Source organism: Ascaphus truei, chromosome 4, assembly GCF_040206685.1.
Source record: "Ascaphus truei isolate aAscTru1 chromosome 4, aAscTru1.hap1, whole genome shotgun sequence".
Taxonomy (NCBI): Eukaryota; Metazoa; Chordata; class Amphibia; order Anura; family Ascaphidae; genus Ascaphus; species Ascaphus truei.
Genome location: NC_134486.1, coordinates 347,482,097 through 347,506,276, shown reverse-complemented (window position 1 = coordinate 347,506,276; position 24,180 = coordinate 347,482,097). Strand labels below are relative to the sequence as shown.

The following is a 24,180-nucleotide window of genomic DNA, read 5'->3' as shown; positions in this document are numbered from 1 at the left end:
GATGGAACTAAAATCAAAACATGCATATAGAAATGACAAGTGGGGTTAGTGTAAAATCATCAGTTTTTAGATGGCCCTTGGTTATTCGACCAACCAAAGTAATAATTAGCACAAAATAATCAAATGGAGGCATGTTATCTATCTTAATACAGTTACAGGTGACAGTCTACACATCATACACCTATTAAAATGTTTTATTTATTAAACTATGATAGCAACACATTATTGTAAAAGTAATTTCTAAGAGCTGAAGTGTTACTGCTGCGGCACAGTTTATTCGAGCATTTGCCCGTTCTGTGCCGCAGCAGTAGCCTGGCGCGCGCCCAACGGGCGCGCGCCGAAGCAGCAGAAGAGCGCCCTCCGATCGGGGCGCTCTCCCTACCGCTGCCGGGTCCGCCGGGTCCCCCGGAACCCCCTGCCGCTGTCCTGCGATCGCGGGACACCAGGGCTCCCTCGGGGAGCCCCTGGACACGCGTGCAGGGGGCGCACGCTCCCGATGACGCGTGACCGCGCGTCGATGACGCGTGACCGCGCGTCTATGACGCGCGGCACGCCGAGGGGCGGCCACTAGCAAGCCGGGAGATTTCCCGGCTTGCGGTACCGACCACACTTCAATAAAGTGTGTCGGTAGTGTATGTGCAAAAAAGACAAATTTCCCAATGCCACAAAAAGGAGTATACTATTTGCATTGCTATTTTACTACAGTACCTTAAAATACCTATCCACAGAGCTAGTTTATACCCTAATGTACTACAATATACCATGATGTGGGATCATATAAACAAAATGCTAAATGCTATACAGTCTGATAACATACTAAATATCAAAGTTAAGGGAAATAGCTGGCATACTCTATTTAATACTTTTAATATAATTCAATAATGTAAAGCTCTTATTCTCTATGCTGTAAATCCATTTTGAATAAGCTGGAGAAGTTATCAGCACCATTAAAATGAATAGGGCTAAGGTGTTTTTGTCCAGCACTGTGAAGATGTCTTTAAAGCCTATTGAGGCGTACGTTGTTTATTGTAACCCTTTCACGGCCAGAGGGGCCAGCAATGCTCAACACAGGAATCGAAAATATTTACGGTAAAAAAATACATTATTATAAAACTCACAAAACACTAAAATTGCAACATGTTCGTATTTCAGATTTACTTGTTTACTTTAAATTGAGTAATACTTGATGCTTTACTGTATAACATGTATTACATTTTCAAGAGGGTACAAAAGAATAACATTCTTTATTTAAAATTGCCATTGGTTAGAATTAGTAAAAGTACATGTATAGTATTATAAACAGTACAAAGACACTTCTAACAAGAAATAAACGAGGACTTAAATTCAAGATAGTAGATTAAAGATTAAACATAGAAAAGGCAAAAATCATTTCAACTTACTGTATAAAGGACAACAATCCCTTTTAATTCTCTATGTTCTGGGATAAAAATGATGTGCATGTCTACTCTATATTGCAAGGAACTGTGCCTGTAAAATGTTATGGATATTCATGCTTACGCAAGACAAATATTAATATTTAAATATTAATATGATCATAAATATTAAAGATTATGAATGACCTTAGTTGTTACTTTACCATACCCATTCTCGTTCTAATTTAATCATATACAGCACTTTTAAAGAATTGGATTAGATCACCATTTTCCAAGGTATCCCTAAACTATTTCACTATTGTACTGTAGGTATGTCAAGTGCAGTTGATATGACCTTTCCTTTGGAAAAAAACATTGTATTTGCAATCACACCATACAGGTGATACTTTTAAACATTAGCCTTCATAAAAATGTTTTCCATTTTGAGAGGGAATATTTTTTTTGCAGATTCAGGGGACTGCCATGGGGAATAATGTTGCCCCCTCTTACTCTAAAATGTTTATGACAGGGTATGAGGAGAGCCGCATTTTCTCCACGGAAATCTTTACGTTTGTGAAATGCTGGAGGTGTTTCTTGGATGAAGTTTTTTTTTTTTTTCATTTGGCAAGGCTTTGATCCAGAGATGGTTGAATGTGTAGACAAACTTAACCAGAGTGAACCTACCGTACACATTACTACTACAGTAATTGGAGCAGGACCACCATAAATTATTTGAATGTAAAAATTACAAAGAGGATTTTTTTAAATTGTGTAACGTATATAGGAAATACACAGATAGACATATGTACTTAATAGCATCTAGATTTCCCCTTTAATATTTGAAACATGGATTCCCATATTCTAAAATGTGTAGAGTGATGAGAATTAAGTTATCCTGAAGATCTTCCAAAAACTTTAGAATTGTAAAAGGGACAATTTGGAGAGAGGGGAAATCCTCATCACAAAGAAATGAATACCGTGATAAGTAAAGCAACGCAGCTAAAAAGAACTGGTCTCCTTCCTAGTACAAGGGGGATTTTGTTGGGGGAAAGATTGATATTTGTGTAACATTACTAGATACATAGACAAATGTTTTGGAAATCAATTATAAACCAGTGGACGATTCTTCAGAGAGATCCAATTTTGAAAAGGAACAGTATGTAAAGACAAACCCATTATACCCTATACGAAAACCAGACATTTGAAAGATGTTTTTATTGGTTTTTGCTTGGTTAAAGCCCATGACTGCCCCAAAGCTGGAGGATTATTGCTGTGGGGTGTCTTATCCAGAAGCATGGACTCCCTCCCCGCAGCAATGTCACAAAAGCACTATCTCGAGCCACAGTTTTAAGCTTTTCAACCATGGCTCCAGTGACAGTAAGTTGTGCTACATCTTATATTATGCCCTTGTAGAATACCATCCAAGTGCAGGTACTTTTAAGTGTGCTAATTGTAGCATTTGTATTAACTTAATACTAGGAGATACATTCTTCTATTCTCAGAAAGGGGAATCCTTGAAAATTAAAAGTAGAATTACTTGCCAATCTTCTAAGTGTGTGTGTGTGTGTGTGTGTGTGTGTGTGTGTGTGTGTGTGTGTGTGTGTGTGTGTGTGTGTGTGTGTGTGTGTGTGTGTGTGTGTGTGTGTGTGTGTGTGTGTGTGTGTGTGTGTGTGTGTGTATATACCGAGTATTTATGACCTGAAGAAGAGAGGAAAACTCTCGAAAGCTTGTCCTATGACATACATTGTTACTCCAAATCAAAAAAGCTATCACCTAATACTGAAGAACTCATTTATTCTGCACTATCGCAACTGGAAAAACACGGCTATTTCCGTTTTATATATATATAAACTAAACGTAAGCGCTCGTCTATATATATCCAAAACTTTAAACGTTAACATTTTGATATAACCAAAAAAGTAAGGTTGAAGGTAATCTATGAATTAAAAATACTCTGATGACATATAAGACAAAAAACATATATAAATACAAAATCCCTATCAGTTATGCCTGGGAAACATATGTCGGAGTGCTTCATCCAGCACTCAGAAGGTTAACTAAGGAGGAAGCTAGGTAATCAGGAGGTAAGCTGACACCTGATAACCAGCAAGGTATAAAAGGATGTTGTTACTGGCAGTAGCTGGCTGCCTTAGACCAGAGAACTCTGCTATCCAGGCTGAGAGTGGTCACAAGTATGGAGGTGCAGTGAGAGGTGTGTGGGGGAGAAGGGGGTCTTAGACCCTTCAAGGAGGCAGACTCTGATGGAGTGAGAGCATTAAGGCAGCTGAGAAGTTCTGCAAAAGCAAAGAAATGTTTGTCTGAAAAGGCAGAGATGAAAGTGAAAACAGAGTTAAGCAAAATGAAGAAACTAAGGAAAAAGAAAGCAGAAAGCAGAGCTGCAAAAATAGAAGAGACTATGAGTAGTTTGTCCTCAGATGAGGCCCCATGAGAGTTCCAATTCCCAAACACAGGGGCGGAGTAGCAGTTTGGAGGGAAGCCAAAAGCTATACCTGAGTGAGGGGAGGAAAGATGATGTAGCAGTTAACCCCTTTATTGTCCGGAAGATCCAATACTACACCCCAGTGTGAAGCTGGAGCAGCAAAGGGTGGGTCTCGCAAACACAGCCCCCTGAGACCAGCAGTGCAAAGATGCAAGGAACAGCAGTTCACACCCCTGAGCATGGTGTCCCAGGCACAGACTATGTGATTAGTGAGACCTCACTGTCAGAAAGCAATCTGGGTGATACAAACAATGCAGAAGTGGTCATATCACAGAGCAGCCAGAGTGCAGAAAACACTGCAGAGCTGGCACTATCAGAGGGCAGCCAGAGTGTTGCAAACACTGCAGAAGTTGCATCATCAGAGGGGTGCCATGAAATCACTGAACCTGCACAAGGGCTACCAATTAGCCTCAAGAAAGCACAACCTGTGCATAGTGCGGGGGAGGGTGGAACAGCTGCAGCTGTTACCTGTGCAGCCTCAGGAAAAAACATTACAGAGGAACCACTAGCCACAGATGGTGCAGCACAGAGGCCACCAGCAGCCACAGATGGTACAGCACAGAGGTCACCAGCAGCCACAGACAGTGCAGCACAGAGTCCACCAGCAGCCACAGATGGTTCAGCACAGAGGCCACCAGCAGCCATAGACGGTGCAGCACAGAGGCCACCAGCAGCCACAGATGGTGCAGCACAGAGGCCACCAGCAGCCACGGCCGGTGCAGCACAGCGGAGCATCCCTGGAGAAGCTGGAGAGAGACCAGAGAGAAAAGAAGGGTCCGCATGGAGAGGTGCCGGTCCAGGGTCCAGCAGTTACCCCCAGTTTCCAAGCCCAACTGCCAAGCGGATAAATGTGGTGAGACTGCGATACAAAGGTATTGGGGATATTCCTGATAAATGCTTTATTGGTAAAGTCCTTTTGAAGGAATCTATGGGGTTTCAGGCCTCAGACATTTTTGCTTTCATACACACCCCAGGTAACAGGGAATATGACATAAGCTTCAAAAGGGTTGATTTGCTAGAAGCTTCTGGCACAGGTTTGAGGACTTGAAATTCACACTTCTGTGGAAAGACTTTGTTGCCATCCCTGTAAGTCATCCTACAACCAAACTGGTGACTGTAATATTTCGCAACAAGGCCGTTGCCAAACAATACATTCTTTATTGATTGAAGAGACAATGTACTATGGTGTCTGATCTGGAGAAAATAGAGGAGGAGATCTGGGAAGGAGCGTGGGTGAGGACTGGCGGTTGGAGGTGTAAGGTAAAGCTGTGGAAAAGACATGGTGTGTCTCACCACCTCCCAAATTCCCTCTTCATTGGGGGGGACAGAGGGGTCTGTTTTTACAGTGGCCAGCCCAGGCTTTGCTTCAAATGTGGGTCCAACAGGCATTTGAGTGCGAGCTGTGATAAGATCAGGTGCAGCCAGTGTGAAGTTCTTGGGCATAACCGATCTGTATGTCCTAATACTGTGCTGTGTAATTTGTGTGGGGGACAGGGTCACTCTTTTAGGGAGTGTCCTGAGGTGGTGCATAATAATGCTCCCCAGGACACTGAGTCAGCTCTAGTAGAGGAGACCCAGATAAATGAGTTTGGTGCCATGGAGTTATCCTTTGAGCAGGAGGAGGAGAAGCAGGAGCCAGCAAGAAGAGAGGCAGGAGGGGAGCAGGGGCCAGTAGCAGTGGGTGGGGAGCAGGGGCCAGTAGCAGCGGGCGGGGAGCAGGGGCCAGTAGTGGCGGGCGGGGAGCAGGGGCCAGCAGTGGCAGGCGGGGAGCAGGGGCCAGCAGCGGCAGGCGGGGGGAGCAGGGTCCAGCAGCGGCAGAAGGGGAGCAGGGGCCAGCAGCGGCAGGAGGTGAACAGGGGCCAAAAGGGGAGGGATGGGAGAATGTAACTAAAGCCAAGAAAAAGGCCAAAGGCAGAGGTCACACTGGGGAGTTACAGTCATCAGGGATTCCCACCTCAAATACCTATGATGCATTGTCTTGGGGGGATACTATGGATGCAAAGGAGGAAGGTGGAACAGAAGCCCTCAAAAGTGAGGGGGAGGAGGAGGGAATAGCAGATACTGTAAAAAAAATGGAAATATTTGAAATAATTGCACTGAATTTGTGTTCTATTGTTTTATTTGTATTTTTTTTCTCCTCCCGATGTAAATATGTAATGTTTTGACGTGCTGTTTCCAGAATAGAACAGAAACACTGGGAAAAACTGTGGAGAAATGTAAATATTTGAAATAATTGCACTGAATTTGTGTTCTATTGTTTTTATTTGTATTTTTTTTCTCCTCCCGATGTAATTATGTAATGTTTTGACAGTCTGTTTCTGTATTGTATATGTTGCATGTTGTTCAACAAATAAAATCAGAGAACTCTGCTATGTGAGCTGCTAGCCAGACGGATTCACCAAATTAACTCCTTCAACCAAAGTAAGAATTGTTCATTTGTTTTCCTGACTGCTTAATATACACTTATGGTTTGGTAAATGGTTTAGTCACACAGCCTGCTAGATAGGCCTGGAGTGTTAGTCAGTTCTCCCAATGTGGAGCAGGATTTGTTTTGGTGTTTAAAGGGACAGTGTACCCACATGTTATGTTATGCTGTGGAGAAATAAAGCCACTGAACGTTTTCATTATCCTGAAACTACACGTGTGGACTGTTCCCTGACCTCGGCTACAGGCCGTCCTGCCACACCATCCAAAACTGTATTAAAAGGGTTCAGTTAAAGATTTTGAGTCCCATGATAAAGAGCAGAAACATCAGATTAGGGACTTTATTTAATGTGACTCAACCTTTCTTGTATATCTTCTAATTTTTCCCTGCCAAAAATATTATATTGGCAGAACAAAGAGGAAATTTAAAACACGGGCCGTCCTGCCACAGGTGGCGTCAGAAGTGGGATTTCGGACGGCCCCTGTATCTGAAGGCCACACAAAAAAAAAAGGAGACATTTTTTTCTCAGTTCCTTGAGCAATAGCTCCGGCTAGCAGAGAAACAAGCTGAGCAACAGGCCCATCAAATAGAATGGCAGGCCAAGCAAGCAGAACATCAAGCTCAGCAAGATGAGCAACAGGCCCGGCGAGAGGAAAAGCTACTCCAACTGCTAGTCGAAGGCCCAACCCCAGGCAGACCAGAGATTCCAAATAACCCACCGGTGATGCTGCCCAAAATGAAGCCAACCGACAACCCAGAGGCATTTCTCCTCACTTTTGAAAGGGTAGCCACGGCCCATGTCTGGACAATTGATCACTGGGTAATGACTCTGGCTCCACTCCTCATAGGAGAAGCTCAGGCAGCCTACCAGGCTCTTCCAACAGACGAGGCCATGGACTATCAGCAACTAAAGGCTGCTATTCTGGATCGCCTAGGCCTCACTCCAGAGACCTACCGACAGCGATTCCGGACAGTCAAATATACAAACAGAGACAGACCCTGGGTCGTAGCCCACCGCTTAGTAGACTTATGTACCAGGTGGATACAACCGGAGAAGCATACCAAGGCAGAGATCCTTGAACAGTTTGTGCTCGAGCAGTTCATACAGATATTGCCCCCCTCCTCCCGCTCCTGGGTAAAAAGACATGCTGCATTTTCCCTGGATTCAGCGGTCTGCTTGGTGGAAAACGTCCTTGGTGACGACACCCAACAGGATAGCTAGGAACGGTCCGTGCAAACACCAGTTGCTTCCGGCGATGCCAGAGGCAGGAGAGCAGACAATCGAGGGGTCTACAACCCGCCAGCTCGGGAGATTCAGTCAACCCGATCGGAAGACCCTTTCCCATCTCGGAGGGTTCCTGGTACAAACTCCCGCAGAGACGCCCGTCCCGAGTCCGAGGCCATTGGATCACTCAAGGGATGCCGCCACCCACAGTATTCCCCGTGAACCTGGACTCCCGTCACCCATCCGGTGGAGAGGAAACCACCACCAACCAGAAAGGAGGATCCCATCCAACAGCGGAGAGGTCCAAACACCGAACCCCGTCGAGAGCTTCCACTGTCCGAGTTTGCGGACTCAGGAGATGAGATGGACTGTTCATATGGCAGAACCACTGCCACAGCTTCTCTCCGAGGGGACCACAATCCGTGGTTAGTCCCAGCATCTCTGGAGGGGAAAATAGTAAAAGCCATGTTGGACTCGGGATCTGGAAAGACCCTGATCCTAGAGGGCCTAATTCCAAGCAACAGAGTATCCTATGACTCTCCTTGGAATATCAAGTGTATCCATGGGGATACAAAGAGATACCCGACTGCGAACATTCTATTGCGTATCAAAGATCAAGAGGCTAGCCTACTAGTGGGAGTTGCTCCCTGGCTACTTGCTCCTGTTCTACTCGGCTGAGACTGGCAAAACTTTGAAACATTGTTGGCCCCTACTCCTACGGAGCCTACTTCTCTGGTACCGGAGAAGCCCGGAGACTTGTTTCCTTTTTCCCCAGAGATTTTTCCCCGTAGACACCACGTCCCAAAGACACGTAAACAGAGACGTGCGGAAAAAGAGGACTGGTTAAGAAAGGCTGGGACTCTTGGTAACATTAGTCAGCCGAAAGGACTGCAGGTCATGGCTGGAGATGACCAGGGTGGGGAACAGATAGATACGGGAATTTTGCCAGACCTGGATCTTCCTGAGAGGCAGAGGGAAGACCCAGCTCTGGCTAGACAATATGAGAAGGTGGTACAGGTCAACAACAAGATAATGGATGAACAAGGTGTAAGAGTGTTTCCACATTTTGAACTATTGAATGACATCCTATATCGTGTGAATAAGGTTACACAAATAGGGGAGGTCATTCGACAGATGGTAGTCCCTAAAGGGTTGATTAAAACAGTGTTCACCCTAGCCCATACTCTCCCATGGGGTGGTTATTTGGGCAGAGATAAGACCACGGACCGCATCTCGTCCCGGATTTACTGGCCAGGCATACATGGTGACATCATGAAACTATGTGAGACATGTCCTGAATGCCAGTTAACTAGCCAAAAAGGACAGAAGCAGGCTCCCTTGGTCCCTCTGCCCGTGGTAGCCATCCCATTCGAGAGAATTGGGGTAGATCTGGTCGGACCTTTAGAACCCTCTGCGAAGGGACATAAATGTATACTCATTGTTGTAGATTATGCCACCAGATATCCTGAGGCCTTCCCGCTGAGATCAGCCACTGCTAAACAGGTTGCTCACAGGTTGTTAGAACTGTTCTCTAGGGTAGGACTTCCCCAAGTAATGTTAACTGACCAGGGAACAAATTTCATGGCAAAGTTAATGCAGGAAGTCCTGAAGCTATTGGAGGTCAAATCCATCCGGACCTCAGTCTACCATCCTCAGACTGATGGATTTATAGAGAGGTTTAACGGTACTTTAAAACCCATGCTTAGGAAGTTTGTGGACACTGAAAAGCGAGCTTGGGATGAACTTCTCCCTTTCCTGTTGTTTGCGGTACGAGAAGTTCCCCAATCATCTACAGGCTTCTCCCCGTTTGAGCTCCTATATGGACGCCAACCTCGGGGTATTCTCGATCTACTGAAGGAATCCTAGGAGGAGGAACCCTCCCACTCTAAGAATACCCTTTAGTATGTCATAGACCTTAGAAACCGCCTAGACATGATAGGTCGGTTTGCTAAGGAAAACCTCAAATCTGCTCAAGAACGTCAAGAGAGGCAGTACAACCAAAATGCCCGCTTGAGGGTCTTCGGACCTGGGCACCAAGTGATTCTACTACTACCGACATCAGAGAGTAAACTCCTTGCGAAGTGGCAGGGTCCTTTCCAAGTTCTCTGCCGCACGAGGAGGTGAACTATGAGATCTCTCAACCAGGGTCCAGGAAGGGTAAACAAATCTACCACGTAAACCTCCTGAAACCCTGGAAAACGATGAGATCGCTGTTCATCCACCCTCGGGAAGGAGAGATGGATTTGGGTCCACATCTTCCAAAGGGTAGTACGTACAATGACCATCAGGTTCCCATGGGAGGGCTGTTAACAACGGAACAAAGGTCAGACCTACTAGAATTATGTGACCAGTTCCCAGATGTTTTTTCTGAGCTTCCAGGGCAGACAGATTTAGTGTCCCATAGGATTGAGACAGAACCTGGCATAAAAGTACGGTCCCGTCCCTATAGATTGCCAGAGGGCCGAAAAGACCTGGTAGAGAGGGAGATAATAGACATGTTGGAATTGGGTGTGATCGAGGAGTCCCACAGCGAATGGTGTAGCCCTATAGTGTTGGTCCCTAAACCAGATGGGAAGGTGAGGTTTTGCGTGGATCTGCGAAAGGTAAATGCTGTATCCAGATTCGATGCATACCCAATGCCTAGGGTGGATGAATTTCTTGACTCTCTTGGTAAAGCAGAGTATATCTCCACCCTAGATCTCACGAAAGGATATTGGCAGATACCTCTAGCGGAAGAATCCAAATGCAAAACTGCCTTCGCCACCCCTCTCGGTTTATACCAATTCGTCACTATGCCATTTGAGTTACATGGTGCTCCACCCTTGTTCCAAAGGTTAATGGACAAGGTACTACGACCCCATAGGACATATGCCGCAGCCTACTTGGATGACATTGTCATCTATAGCAGACACTGGCAGTCTCATATAAAAAGGTTAAGGGCAGTCCTAACGTCCTTAAGAGAAGCAGGGCTCACTGCAAATCCAAAAAAATGTGCCCTGGGTAAATCCACTACAAAATACTTGGGCTATGCCATTGGGGGAGGGATAGTAAGGCCACTAGCTAGCAAGGTGGCTGCCAAAAAGGAAGTCCCAACCCCACAGACAAAGACACAGGTCCGCTCCCTTTTGGGGTTAGCAGGGTTTTTACAGGCGGTTTATCCCCAATTTTTCAGAAATTTCTGCACCCCTAATAGATCTGACAAAAAAGAGTGCCCCGACCCAAGTTAAATGGTCTTGGGAGTGCCAAGACGCCTTTGACATGCTAAAAAAGTGCCTGTCAGAGGGCCCCGCTCTTTGGAGCCCAGATTTTAAAGAGCCCTTCAGCATCCAGACGGATGCCTCAGAGGTAGGACTGGGAGCAGTGCTGTCCCAGCAATTTGATGGTGTTGAACACCCCATATTGTTCATCAGCCGGAAGCTGTTCCCAAGGGAAGTGAGGTATTCCGTCATTGAGAAGGATTGCCTCGCTGTAAAATGGGCAATTGAGGCCTTGAGACATTATGTTGCCGGAGTACACTTCACCCTGGTCACTGACCATGCGCCCTTGAAATAGTTAAATATCATGAAGGACACAAAGTCAAGGTTGACCAGGTGGTATATGGCCTTCCAACCCTTCTCTTTTGATATACAGCATAGACCTGGAAAGGACCATGGAAATGCCGATTTTTTGTCAAGAGATGGAGTGGAGGGTCGGGCTTCAGCCGTGTGGGATCCTAGCCACACACACACAGGGGAGGTATGTGACAGGTTGAAGTCAACCCCTATCAGTTATGCCTGGGAAACATATGTCTGAGTGCTTCATCCAGCACTCAGAAGGTTAACTCAGGAGGAAGCTAGGTAATCAGGAGGTAAGCTGACACCTGATAAACAGCAAGGTATAAAAGGATGTTGTTACTGGCAGTAGCTGGCTGCCTTAGACCAGAGAACTCAGCTATGTGAGCTGCTAGCCAGACGGATTCACCAAACTAACTCCTTCAACCAAAGTAAGAATTGTTCATTTGTTTTCCTGACTGCTTAATATACACTTATGGTTTGGTAAATTGTTTAGCCAGCCAGCCTGCTAGATAGGCCTGGAGTGTTAGTCAGTTCTCCCAATGTGGAGCAGGATTTGTTTTGGTGTTTAAAGGGACAGTGTACCCACATGTTATGTTATGCTGTGGAGAAATAAAGCCACTGAACGTTTTCATTATCCTGAAACTACACGTGTGGACTGTTCCCTGACCTCGGCTACAGGCCGTCCTGCCACACCATCCAAAACTGTATTAAAAGGGTTCAGTTAAAGATTTTGAGTCCCATGATAAAGAGCAGAAACATCAGATTAGGGACTTTATTTAATGTGACTCAACCTTTCTTGTATATCTTCTAATTTTTCCCTGCCAAAAATATTATATTGGCAGAACAAAGAGGAAATTTAAAACACGGGCCGTCCTGCCACAGGTGGCGTCAGAAGTGGGATTTCGGACGGCCCCTGTATCTGAAGGCCACACAAAAAAAAAATGGAGACATTTTTTTCTCAGTTCCTTGAGCAATAGCTCCGGCTAGCAGAGAAACAAGCTGAGAAACAGGCCCATCAAATAGAATGGCAGGCCAAGCAAGCAGAACATCAAGCTCAGCAAGATGAGCAACAGGCCCGGCGAGAGGAAAAGCTACTCCAACTGCTAGTCGAAGGCCCAACCCCAGGCAGACCAGAGATTCCAAATAACCCACCAGTGATGCTGCCCAAAATGAAGCCAACCGACAACCCAGAGGCATTTCTCCTCACTTTTGAAAGGGTAGCCACGGCCCATGTCTGGACAATTGATCACTGGGTAATGACTCTGGCTCCACTCCTCATAGGAGAAGCTCAGGCAGCCTACCAGGCTCTTCCAACAGACGAGGCCATGGACTATCAGCAACTAAAGGCTGCTATTCTGGATCGCCTAGGCCTCACTCCAGAGACCTACCGACAGCGATTCCGGACAGTCAAATATACAAACAGAGACAGACCCTGGGTCGTAGCCCACCGCTTAGTAGACTTATGTACCAGGTGGATACAACCGGAGAAGCATACCAAGGCAGAGATCCTTGAACAGTTTGTGCTCGAGCAGTTCATACAGATATTGCCCCCCTCCTCCCGCTCCTGGGTAAAAAGACATGCTGCATTTTCCCTGGATTCAGCGGTCTGCTTGGTGGAAAACGTCCTTGGTGACGACACCCAACAGGATAGCTAGGAACGGTCCGTGCAAACACCAGTTGCTTCCGGCGATGCCAGAGGCAGGAGAGCAGACAATCGAGGGGTCTACAACCCGCCAGCTCGGGAGATTCAGTCAACCCGATCGGAAGACCCTTTCCCATCTCGGAGGGTTCCTGGTACAAACTCCCGCAGAGACGCCCGTCCCGAGTCCGAGGCCATTGGATCACTCAAGGGATGCCGCCACCCACAGTATTCCCCGTGAACCTGGACTCCCGTCACCCATCCGGTGGAGAGGAAACCACCACCAACCAGAAAGGAGGATCCCATCCAACAGCGGAGAGGTCCAAACACCGAACCCCGTCGAGAGCTTCCACTGTCCGAGTTTGCGGACTCAGGAGATGAGATGGACTGTTCATATGGCAGAACCACTGCCACAGCTTCTCTCCGAGGGGACCACAATCCGTGGTTAGTCCCAGCATCTCTGGAGGGGAAAATAGTAAAAGCCATGTTGGACTCGGGATCTGGAAAGACCCTGATCCTAGAGGGCCTAATTCCAAGCAACAGAGTATCCTATGACTCTCCTTGGAATATCAAGTGTATCCATGGGGATACAAAGAGATACCCGACTGCGAACATTCTATTGCGTATCAAAGATCAAGAGGCTAGCCTACTAGTGGGAGTTGCTCCCTGGCTACTTGCTCCTGTTCTACTCGGCCGAGACTGGCAAAACTTTGAAACATTGTTGGCCCCTACTCCTACGGAGCCTACTTCTCTGGTACCGGAGAAGCCCGGAGACTTGTTTCCTTTTTCCCCAGAGATTTTTCCCCGTAGACACCACGTCCCAAAGACACGTAAACAGAGACGTGCGGAAAAAGAGGACTGGTTAAGAAAGGCTGGGACTCTTGGTAACATTAGTCAGCCGAAAGGACTGCAGGTCATGGCTGGAGATGACCAGGGTGGGGAACAGATAGATACGGGAATTTTGCCAGACCTGGATCTTCCTGAGAGGCAGAGGGAAGACCCAGCTCTGGCTAGACAATATGAGAAGGTGGTACAGGTCAACAACAAGATAATGGATGAACAAGGTGTAAGAGTGTTTCCACATTTTGAACTATTGAATGACATCCTATATCGTGTGAATAAGGTTACACAAATAGGGGAGGTCATTCGACAGATGGTAGTCCCTAAAGGGTTGATTAAAACAGTGTTCACCCTAGCCCATACTCTCCCATGGGGTGGTTATTTGGGCAGAGATAAGACCACGGACCGCATCTCGTCCCGGATTTACTGGCCAGGCATACATGGTGACATCATGAAACTATGTGAGACATGTCCTGAATGCCAGTTAACTAGCCAAAAAGGACAGAAGCAGGCTCCCTTGGTCCCTCTGCCCGTGGTAGCCATCCCATTCGAGAGAATTGGGGTAGATCTGGTCGGACCTTTAGAACCCTCTGCGAAGGGACATAAATGTATACTCATTGTTGTAGATTATGCCACCAGATATCCTGAGGCCTTCCCGCTGAGATCAGCCACTGCTAAACAGGTTGCTCACAGGTTGTTAGAACTGTTCTCTAGGGTAGGACTTCCCCAAGTAATGTTAACTGACCAGGGAACAAATTTCATGGCAAAGTTAATGCAGGAAGTCCTGAAGCTATTGGAGGTCAAATCCATCCGGACCTCAGTCTACCATCCTCAGACTGATGGATTTATAGAGAGGTTTAACGGTACTTTAAAACCCATGCTTAGGAAGTTTGTGGACACTGAAAAGCGAGCTTGGGATGAACTTCTCCCTTTCCTGTTGTTTGCGGTACGAGAAGTTCCCCAATCATCTACAGGCTTCTCCCCGTTTGAGCTCCTATATGGACGCCAACCTCGGGGTATTCTCGATCTACTGAAGGAATCCTAGGAGGAGGAACCCTCCCACTCTAAGAATACCCTTTAGTATGTCATAGACCTTAGAAACCGCCTAGACATGATAGGTCGGTTTGCTAAGGAAAACCTCAAATCTGCTCAAGAACGTCAAGAGAGGCAGTACAACCAAAATGCCCGCTTGAGGGTCTTCGGACCTGGGCACCAAGTGATTCTACTACTACCGACATCAGAGAGTAAACTCCTTGCGAAGTGGCAGGGTCCTTTCCAAGTTCTCTGCCGCACGAGGAGGTGAACTATGAGATCTCTCAACCAGGGTCCAGGAAGGGTAAACAAATCTACCACGTAAACCTCCTGAAACCCTGGAAAACGATGAGATCGCTGTTTATCCACCCTCGGGAAGGAGAGATGGATTTGGGTCCACATCTTCCAAAGGGTAGTACGTACAATGACCATCAGGTTCCCATGGGAGGGCTGTTAACAACGGAACAAAGGTCAAACCTACTAGAATTATGTGACCAGTTCCCAGATGTTTTTTCTGAGCTTCCAGGGCAGACAGATTTAGTGTCCCATAGGATTGAGACAGAACCTGGCATAAAAGTACGGTCCCGTCCCTATAGATTGCCAGAGGGCCGAAAAGACCTGGTAGAGAGGGAGATAATAGACATGTTGGAATTGGGTGTGATCGAGGAGTCCCACAGCGAATGGTGTAGCCCTATAGTGTTGGTCCCTAAACCAGATGGGAAGGTGAGGTTTTGCGTGGATCTGCGAAAGGTAAATGCTGTATCCAGATTCGATGCATACCCAATGCCTAGGGTGGATGAATTTCTTGACTCTCTTGGTAAAGCAGAGTATATCTCCACCCTAGATCTCATGAAAGGATATTGGCAGATACCTCTAGCGGAAGAATCCAAATGCAAAACTGCCTTCGCCACCCCTCTCGGTTTATACCAATTCGTCACTATGCCATTTGAGTTACATGGTGCTCCACCATTGTTCCAAAGGTTAATGGACAAGGTACTACGACCCCATAGGACATATGCCGCAGCCTACTTGGATGACATTGTCATCTATAGCAGACACTGGCAGTCTCATATAAAAAGGTTAAGGGCAGTCCTAACGTCCTTAAGAGAAGCAGGGCTCACTGCAAATCCAAAAAAATGTGCCCTGGGTAAATCCACTACAAAATACTTGGGCTATGCCATTGGGGGAGGGATAGTAAGGCCACTAGCTAGCAAGGTGGCTGCCAAAAAGGAAGTCCCAACCCCACAGACAAAGACACAGGTCCGCTCCCTTTTGGGGTTAGCAGGGTTTTACAGGCGGTTTATCCCCAATTTTTCAGAAATTTCTGCACCCCTAATAGATCTGACAAAAAAGAGTGCCCCGACCCAAGTTAAATGGTCTTGGGAGTGCCAAGACGCCTTTGACATGCTAAAAAAGTGCCTGTCAGAGGGCCCCGCTCTTTGGAGCCCAGATTTTAAAGAGCCCTTCAGCATCCAGACGGATGCCTCAGAGGTAGGACTGGGAGCAGTGCTGTCCCAGCAATTTGATGGTGTTGAACACCCCATATTGTTCATCAGCCGGAAGCTGTTCCCAAAGGAAGTGAGGTATTCCGTCATTGAGAAGGATTGCCTCGCTGTAAAATGGGCAATTGAGGCCTTGAGACATTATGTTGCCGGAGTACACTTCACCCTGGTCACTGACCATGCGCCCTTGAAATGGTTAAACATCATGAAGGACACAAACTCAAGGTTGACCAGGTGGTATATGGCCTTCCAACCCTTCTCTTTTGATATACAGCATAGACCTGGAAAGGACCATGGAAATGCCGATTTTTTGTCAAGAGATGGAGTGGAGGGTCGGGCTTCAGCCGTGTGGGATCCTAGCCACACACAAACAGGGGAGGTATGTGACAGGTTGAAGTCAACCCCTATCAGTTATGCCTGGGAAACATATGTCTGAGTGCTTCATCCAGCACTCAGAAGGTTAACTCAGGAGGAAGCTAGGTAATCAGGAGGTAAGCTGACACCTGATAAACAGCAAGGTATAAAAGGATGTTGTTACTGGCAGTAGCTGGCTGCCTTAGACCAGAGAACTCAGCTATGTGAGCTGCTAGCCAGACGGATTCACCAAACTAACTCCTTCAACCAAAGTAAGAATTGTTCATTTGTTTTCCTGACTGCTTAATATACACTTATGGTTTGGTAAATTGTTTAGCCAGCCAGCCTGCTAGATAGGCCTGGAGTGTTAGTCAGTTCTCCCAATGTGGAGCAGGATTTGTTTTGGTGTTTAAAGGGACAGTGTACCCACATGTTATGTTATGCTGTGGAGAAATAAAGCCACTGAACGTTTTCATTATCCTGAAACTACACGTGTGGACTGTTCCCTGACCTCGGCTACAGGCCGTCCTGCCACACCATCCAAAACTGTATTAAAAGGGTTAAGTTAAAGATTTTGAGTCCCATGATAAAGAGCAGAAACATCAGATTAGGGACTTTATTTAATGTGACTCAACCTTTCTTGTATATCTTCTAATTTTTCCCTGCCAAAAATATTATATTGGCAGAACAAAGAGGAAATTTAAAACACGCATTTCGGAACATCTTAGAAATATTAGGTCAAATTTTAGATTGTGTCAAAACTGCGAACCGACTGGTATCAGGTACTTTGGAATAGATTTTTCTAAAAAGAACCACAGTGGTGGAGATAGAATTTTGTCCATTAATAAATTGGAGACAACTTGGATTTTCAAGTTGAAAACATTAGCACCACGTGGACTTAATTTAGAAATTGATTTGGTATCTTTTTTGTAATCTAGTTTATTTGATTTCAGTATGTTTTTCTTTTCATTGTTCAATTTTATTGTTCCAGTTTAAAATTTTCAATTTATTGAGTCATATATCTATGATATTATACTGTGAATAGTGAGGCTATAGTGATGTTATATTGTAAATGGAGGGGTCCTTTAAGAATATGTGATATTCCATTTTATTTAGTCTTTATTCAGTACCAGATGTGCTAGCTTTTTAGGTCACGCCCATTTCCCTATTAGATAGGATACAAATAGGGTAAGGGCGAGCAGCTCCCACATATGCCCCTGAGGAAGCAAACTCTTGGCGAAACTAGTCGGGTGAATGTGAATGTGGAGTTGATTAGGATCGTTTCCCAGAGAGCCTGCAGCCGTCAGAATTGACAGATAGCAATCTCCATACTGAAGCCTCGCGAGACGCGAGCACATGCAGCATGTGATGCGGAAGTAATCCGAGAGCATGGAACCAACGGCGGAGAAGGACATAGGACACGGGACATCTCTGGGAACTGCCCAGCACCCGTGTATACCGGAGGATCCCGGCGTGAGGCTAGTGACTAGTGAGGAGTAACGCGATACGCAGGACAGTCTGTGGAGTAATTTAAGTGTCCTGGAAGAACTGTCTCTGACGTGTGCAGTGCTAACCTGAGGAATATATATTTATATGTGTTTTTTAATAAATTCTTTGTACTGTGATACTGTACTTCTCTCTCTCTTTTCCTTATCTATATTTTCTCTGCGAGTAAAGCTGGGATAAGCTTCAGAATCCTGGTGAGCCCAGCAGTTGGATTTTGAAGGGAGCCAAGCTGATTTGGATAAAGTGGATTTTCCTGAACACCGCAGAAACAGCTAAGACCACATTTCTCTGCTCATGTTCATCTGTTATCTTGTAAGTGAGATTCTTTAGCAGGAATTTGATTGTACTACAGTATATACAGATACAGTATATACACTATGGTCTGTTTCTCTTTTTGTCTCTACTATGCGCTGTACTGTAGGTCCATCCCTCCCCCCTGTGTTTCTATACATGGACTTTCTCTCTGGGTGAGAGTCTCTGGGCCAGCTGCAGGGAGAGTTTAGGTATTTACTGTGTTAGCTCTACTGTAGTGCCGACGATTATTCTAAAACAAACCTGGGGCAATCTCCAAAAAGACCTAGGTACATGCTGGGTATATGCTGCAACATTTCACACATTTCCTTGATCAATTTTTAAAACCTTTTGTGGAGACTCTGCGCTCCCACCTGAGGGACACAAGGGAGGTGCTCCTCAGGTTGGACCAGGTTGTCCTGGACAAGGGTACTGTGCTTGCCACCTGTGACATGGAATCTCTTTATACAAACAAACGTTACAGTGATGGTTTACGAGCGGTTCGTTATTTCCTGTCCAATGGTAGCCTGGCTCCTGATTTGGTAGACCGAGTGGTCAATGGTGAAAGCAGTCTGGCAGCAGTTCCTTCTGTGCACTCCAGATTCTGTATACTCGTTGGAGGCTAAGTACTATGCAACTGTGATTTTGGATACTTTTACTATCTGCACACCACTAATCACAGCAGTAGTGTTTTTTTCAACAAGAGTACCTGCGATGGACTAACATGTTGGGACTGCTGTTTACTATTACAGACTGTGTTTATTTCTACAGACATATTACTCATGGACATTGGTTCCCTATCACATCTTCTTATGTGCCTGTAGCATTTGGTTCTGTGTACCATTGGTATGTGCCTGTTCTTTTAGGATTGCCTATCGTTGTTTATTCACTTTAGCAGCATTTCACCTAGAATGGCTAAATAAATCATGACACAGTGTAATATGTCATGTGTTGTTGTTCATCTGAGGTTGTATTTACCTAATTTTAAGACCTGCTAAGGAACTAGCAGGAGATGATTGTTATTATGTCCTCATATATAAAACCATAGAATTCAAAGAGGGTGTACTTTCTTTTTCACACCACTGTGTATATATATATATATATATAATTAAAAAATGAATAGACAATACCCTTCTGTGGCTAACGAAATGCTTTTAATTGTGCGAGCTTTCGAGATACAGTGATCTCTTCTTCCGGCGTTGTTACAATGAATAAAGCAAGCAGGGTTTAACTTAAAAAACAGTGCATCTTGAAATGTTATCTGTGGCTGAAACCTATCCCCCCTGTGCTGTATGCGATTTATGACATGAGGTGCTAAATAGTCCCTGTATGTTAGTGATGTAAGAGTGTGTGTGAATATGTGTCTATGTATATATGTAAATATACTTTTTAAAGCACACACAATGTATACAGCGCTTTACGAAAGGTGTGTGTGGAGTGGGAGTGTATACCAATGGTGTGGGTAGATGTGAAAATGTAAGAGGATGTTGCATTACTAAAAGTGTATGTAGATACTATGTTGTCACTATTGATATATAAGGATGGAATTACATGGAGTATTTGTATGTGTATTTGTATGTGTGTGCAATCATATAGCGCAGTAGGTATAGACATGGCCTTTAGAACTCATGGGAAGAGAGTTCTCGTGTCAGTAGTGACTCATGAAACAGTGGTCTCGGTTTCGGCCAACGCTAAGTGTCCCGAACAGTTGCATAAATTTGTATTCATGCAGCCGTCTTTCTTTTGGTGTTCTAAGATTACCTTTGAGTATAGCCACCTTCAGACAATTCATCTTAAAGCCAAAGTCAGATAAATGACTCTCTTGTTCCGCATGTGATGCTGAGGTGATGCAGATTCATTCTCTTGTTTAGCCCCTGTCCTGTCTTGTCTATGTAGTAGCAGCCCCGCTGGGCATTTCACGCACATGATGAGATACACAACATTGCTGGAGAAACAGGTGAACCTTCCTCTGATTTTGTACTCCAGATTCCTGTGTGGTATTTTTATTGTGCCCACTGTGTGGAGAATTGCGCAGGTTTTGCATCTTGCGTCCTGGCATGGTCTTGCCCCGCATTCAGTTGTACTGTTGAATACTTTACTCCTCACCATAATTTTATTGAGATTATGAGGTTGTCTGTATGATAATATGGGTGTTTCAGGGAAAAACTGTTGCAGTCTTGTATCTTCCTGGAGAATGGGTTGTAGTTCCCTGGCGATCTTGCGTAGGGATTCTAGGTGTGGGTTATATGTGACCACCAAAGGTACCCTGTCGCTTGTCTCCTTCTGTATGTATTCAAGGAGATCACTTCTTGGTATTCTGGTGGCTTTGTGGATTTTCAGGTCTACAATTCTGTGGTTATATCCTGGGTTATGAAATCCGATCTCAAGGCTGTAATCCGCTGGCCTCTGTCTGCTGTGTTGGAGCAATATCCGGTTGTATTGAATGGCTTGACTATAGATGGTCGCATAATTAGTGTGTGTCAGGTGGAAGCTGGTGTCCCTCAAAAAGCTAGCACTGTCTGTAGGTTTGCAGTATAGAGAAGTCTGTAGTTGGTTGTTCTTTATAGTAATGGTGGTGTCTAGGAAATATACTTAATTCTGGGAATGGGTTAGTTTGAGGTTATGGTCAGGTGGAACGTATTGAAGTTCTCTTGTTCACCAGAGGTCCAAATCAGGAGGATGTCACCGATGTACCAAATGTATGTAAGGGGTTTCAAGTTACAGTTGGAAAGAAAGTCACTTTCCAGTTTTGCGCAGAACCGATTGGCATGCTGTGGAGCCATCCAAGTGCCCATGGCGGTCCCAGTTGTCTGGAGGTATGTGTCATTTCCAAATGTGAAGTAGTTATGGGTCAGAATAAACTTGATACATTTAGTCACTGTCTCCTGCGGTCCCAGAAAGTATCTGCAGACTGAAATCCCTTAATTGTGGGGGATGTTTGTGTAAAGTAATTCTATATCCAACAAATAGAGAGAAAAAGTGTTCCAATAAAAGCACAGATATACTCAAAAATATATATAAACATACAAATTTTATTAAGAACGTCATAAATGAAAACATATAAGTTAAAACAGCACCTGATGCTACCCTATATAGATGTAAAAAATAGGAAAACCTGCTAAATGTGGTGCCTTCGTCCATCCTCCACTCCAGACCACATCATGTATTGAGATGTTCGCAGACCTTGTTACTCAAGAATTCTCCACCCTTGCAAGACCCTGCAGATCTAGGAATTTGACTGCAGGACAGACTTGGGCTATTGAGGAGCTACAGAATATGGTAGGACTGGAGATCAAGCCTTCTGATAAATGGGTTAATATAGTTCTGTGCTCCAAAGTCTTATATGAAAAAGAGGCATTACGCCAACTCAAAGACACTGAGTGCTATAGGCCTCTACCCAATGATCCAACTGCTAAATTTTAAACAATCTTAGATAGCATTATTGGGGAAGCAGTCATCCAGGGAACTATCACCACTAAACAAAGTTTCGGCTTGATTTCTATATGTTAGAAGTCACCTTCTATACTGTATGTTACCCAAGGTGCATAAGGACCCCTCCCGTCCCCCAGGGCACCCTATAGTGTCAGGCATAGGGGGCTATGTGAGCCCATCTGCCGTTTCCTCAATCACTTTATTAGACCCTTTGTGGAAACTCTACCATCCTACCTGAGAGACACAATGGATGTGCTTCTCAGGTTGGATTAGGTCACCTGGACAGGGGTACCGTGCTGGCAACATGTGATGTGAAATCACTATATAATAACATCCGTCACAGTGATGGCTTGCATGCGGCGTGGTATTTTCTGTCCATTGTTACTTTGGCACTTGACCTGGTGGAGGTTCTATTGGACCTGTTGAAATTTGTGCTGACACACAATTATTTCATCTTTAAGTGTCAGTTCTATCTACAGGTCAGAGGAATGGCGATGCGTGCAATGTGTGCGCCCCACTATGCCAATCTATTTTTGGGCTACTGCCAATGGAAATGTAGTTTTAGATACCAATAATCTCAATCTAATTTGGATTTTTTCATATTTGTGTTACTTCTTCCTAATAAATAATAAACATATGCCAGTGTCTTTCCCTTATAGGTTACCTGTGATTTAAATAGTTTTTCTTCTACTCAGCATGTCAGATACAGCTATGGCTAGCTGGGGAACTCATTAGTACATTCAGTTGAACAGTACAATTAGTAATGCCCTAAGTGTATTTTTAATCTCTATCAACGTATTCTTGCATAGACTGTAATGTTGAAGTTATATGTAAGCATGAATCATTATTCTTATAGCATTCATCTTTGATTTTTGTTCAACTACATTAAACGCAGGTGTTATTCACATTAATTAGGGGATATTACTACAAGAAAAGAAAGCTAGGGATCAGGGGAAAAGTGTGTGTCATGTATTCATTATTATGAATGCAAAAATGTATTAATAGTGTATATATATATATATATATATATATATATATATATATATATATATATAATACTTGCTGCTGACCTACAGTAATATGGCAAATGCACCTTTATCAGACAGAATACGCTAAAGAGTAGCTAGCTGCTGACGGTGTTGGGGATAATATGAATATACAAACAGAAGAAAAAGGTATCCCTCAATAGGCACTCAGGTATACAAAAGTATATACATGTATTAATCATTACATCACAAAAACAAAGCTGGTCAAAACAATCTCTAGTACCTCCACAATATATAATACTAATGCTGCCCCTCTAGATAGAAGAAAGCCACTCTATAATACAAATAAGTCACCAATATAAATGATGAATCTAAGCTGACTGTGATGAGGCATGCAGTCAGTCACCCACCTACATGACCGGTCGATCTGAATAGAGTACTGGTGGAACAAAAGAACCCTCAACCTGCAGCAAACATATACCTGGGGTACAGGGATACCTGGCTCAAATAAGATAAAAGCAGTGAAGACCACAGAGTATAACAAGTGTATCAAACACTGAAAAGTGAAATCAGCACATTAAGATGAACCCCCCCCCAAAAAAGGCAATCCATAGATATAAGTTCGGAAAAACATTTTCACGGTCTGAAAAACTTAGGTAGAATTCCAAACGCTCTATAAAGAGTGAATATACTTGAGCAAGGCTGAGCCAATACTTTTTGGTGGAATTTTTAAAATTAAAATGTTATGTGTGTTTTATTAGTGACTTGTTTTGAAAATTGGCAGAATGCATGTTGTTGCCTGGCAAAGCTGCAGTTCATGCCCACAGGGCATGGGAGTGCCACCATGCCAGTCATTTTTTTGGTGTGGCATTTTAAGATTAAAATTGAATGTTTGTTTTATTAGTGGATTGTTTTGAAGATTGGCAGGATGCATGTTGCCTGGCATAGTGGCAGCTCATCCCCGCAGGGCATGTGAGTGCCACATTGCCAGTAATTTTTTTTATTGTGCCATTGCTGTTGATGCCCACGGAGGACAAGGATGGTCATGAGGATGAGGACAGCCTTCATCCTGGCAGGGGTAAATGCCAGTTTAATTTACTTTATGCTGCTGATTTACTGTATGTTTTATTTATTTTAAATGGGCAAATGCACTATTATCCAAATCTGGATATAGATCTCTCTCCGGGATCGAAACGTTGGACTTTTTGTGCAAGTATTTGTGTACTTTTATACATTTTTTCATTACTTAACTGCTGAGTGCCTTTGTCTCTGACCTTTCAGGTATTATATGCTATATATATATATCTATATAGATATATATATATTTTTGTTTTTGTTTTAGTATATGAAGCCTTTGATTACCTTTATTAAAAATGAATTATCTAAACTTCAATTGATTAATGATCCCATGATCAATCAGCAAAGAACCTGTTTCCCTTGGTTCATGTAATGCCCGTCTTACCGTTTCAATCAATCCTTCAGTCAGTGTAACTCAGCAGCTACAATGAATCTTTGTCTATT

General features: G+C 44.4%; 1 protein-coding gene across 1 annotated transcript in view; it reads right to left on the bottom strand.

Moving 5' to 3' along the window:
- The window catches only part of CSMD1 (CUB and Sushi multiple domains 1), a 2,556,145-nt gene that overhangs the window by 67,085 nt on the left and 2,464,880 nt on the right, over positions 1-24,180 (bottom strand). The gene's annotated exons all lie outside the window — the stretch shown is intronic.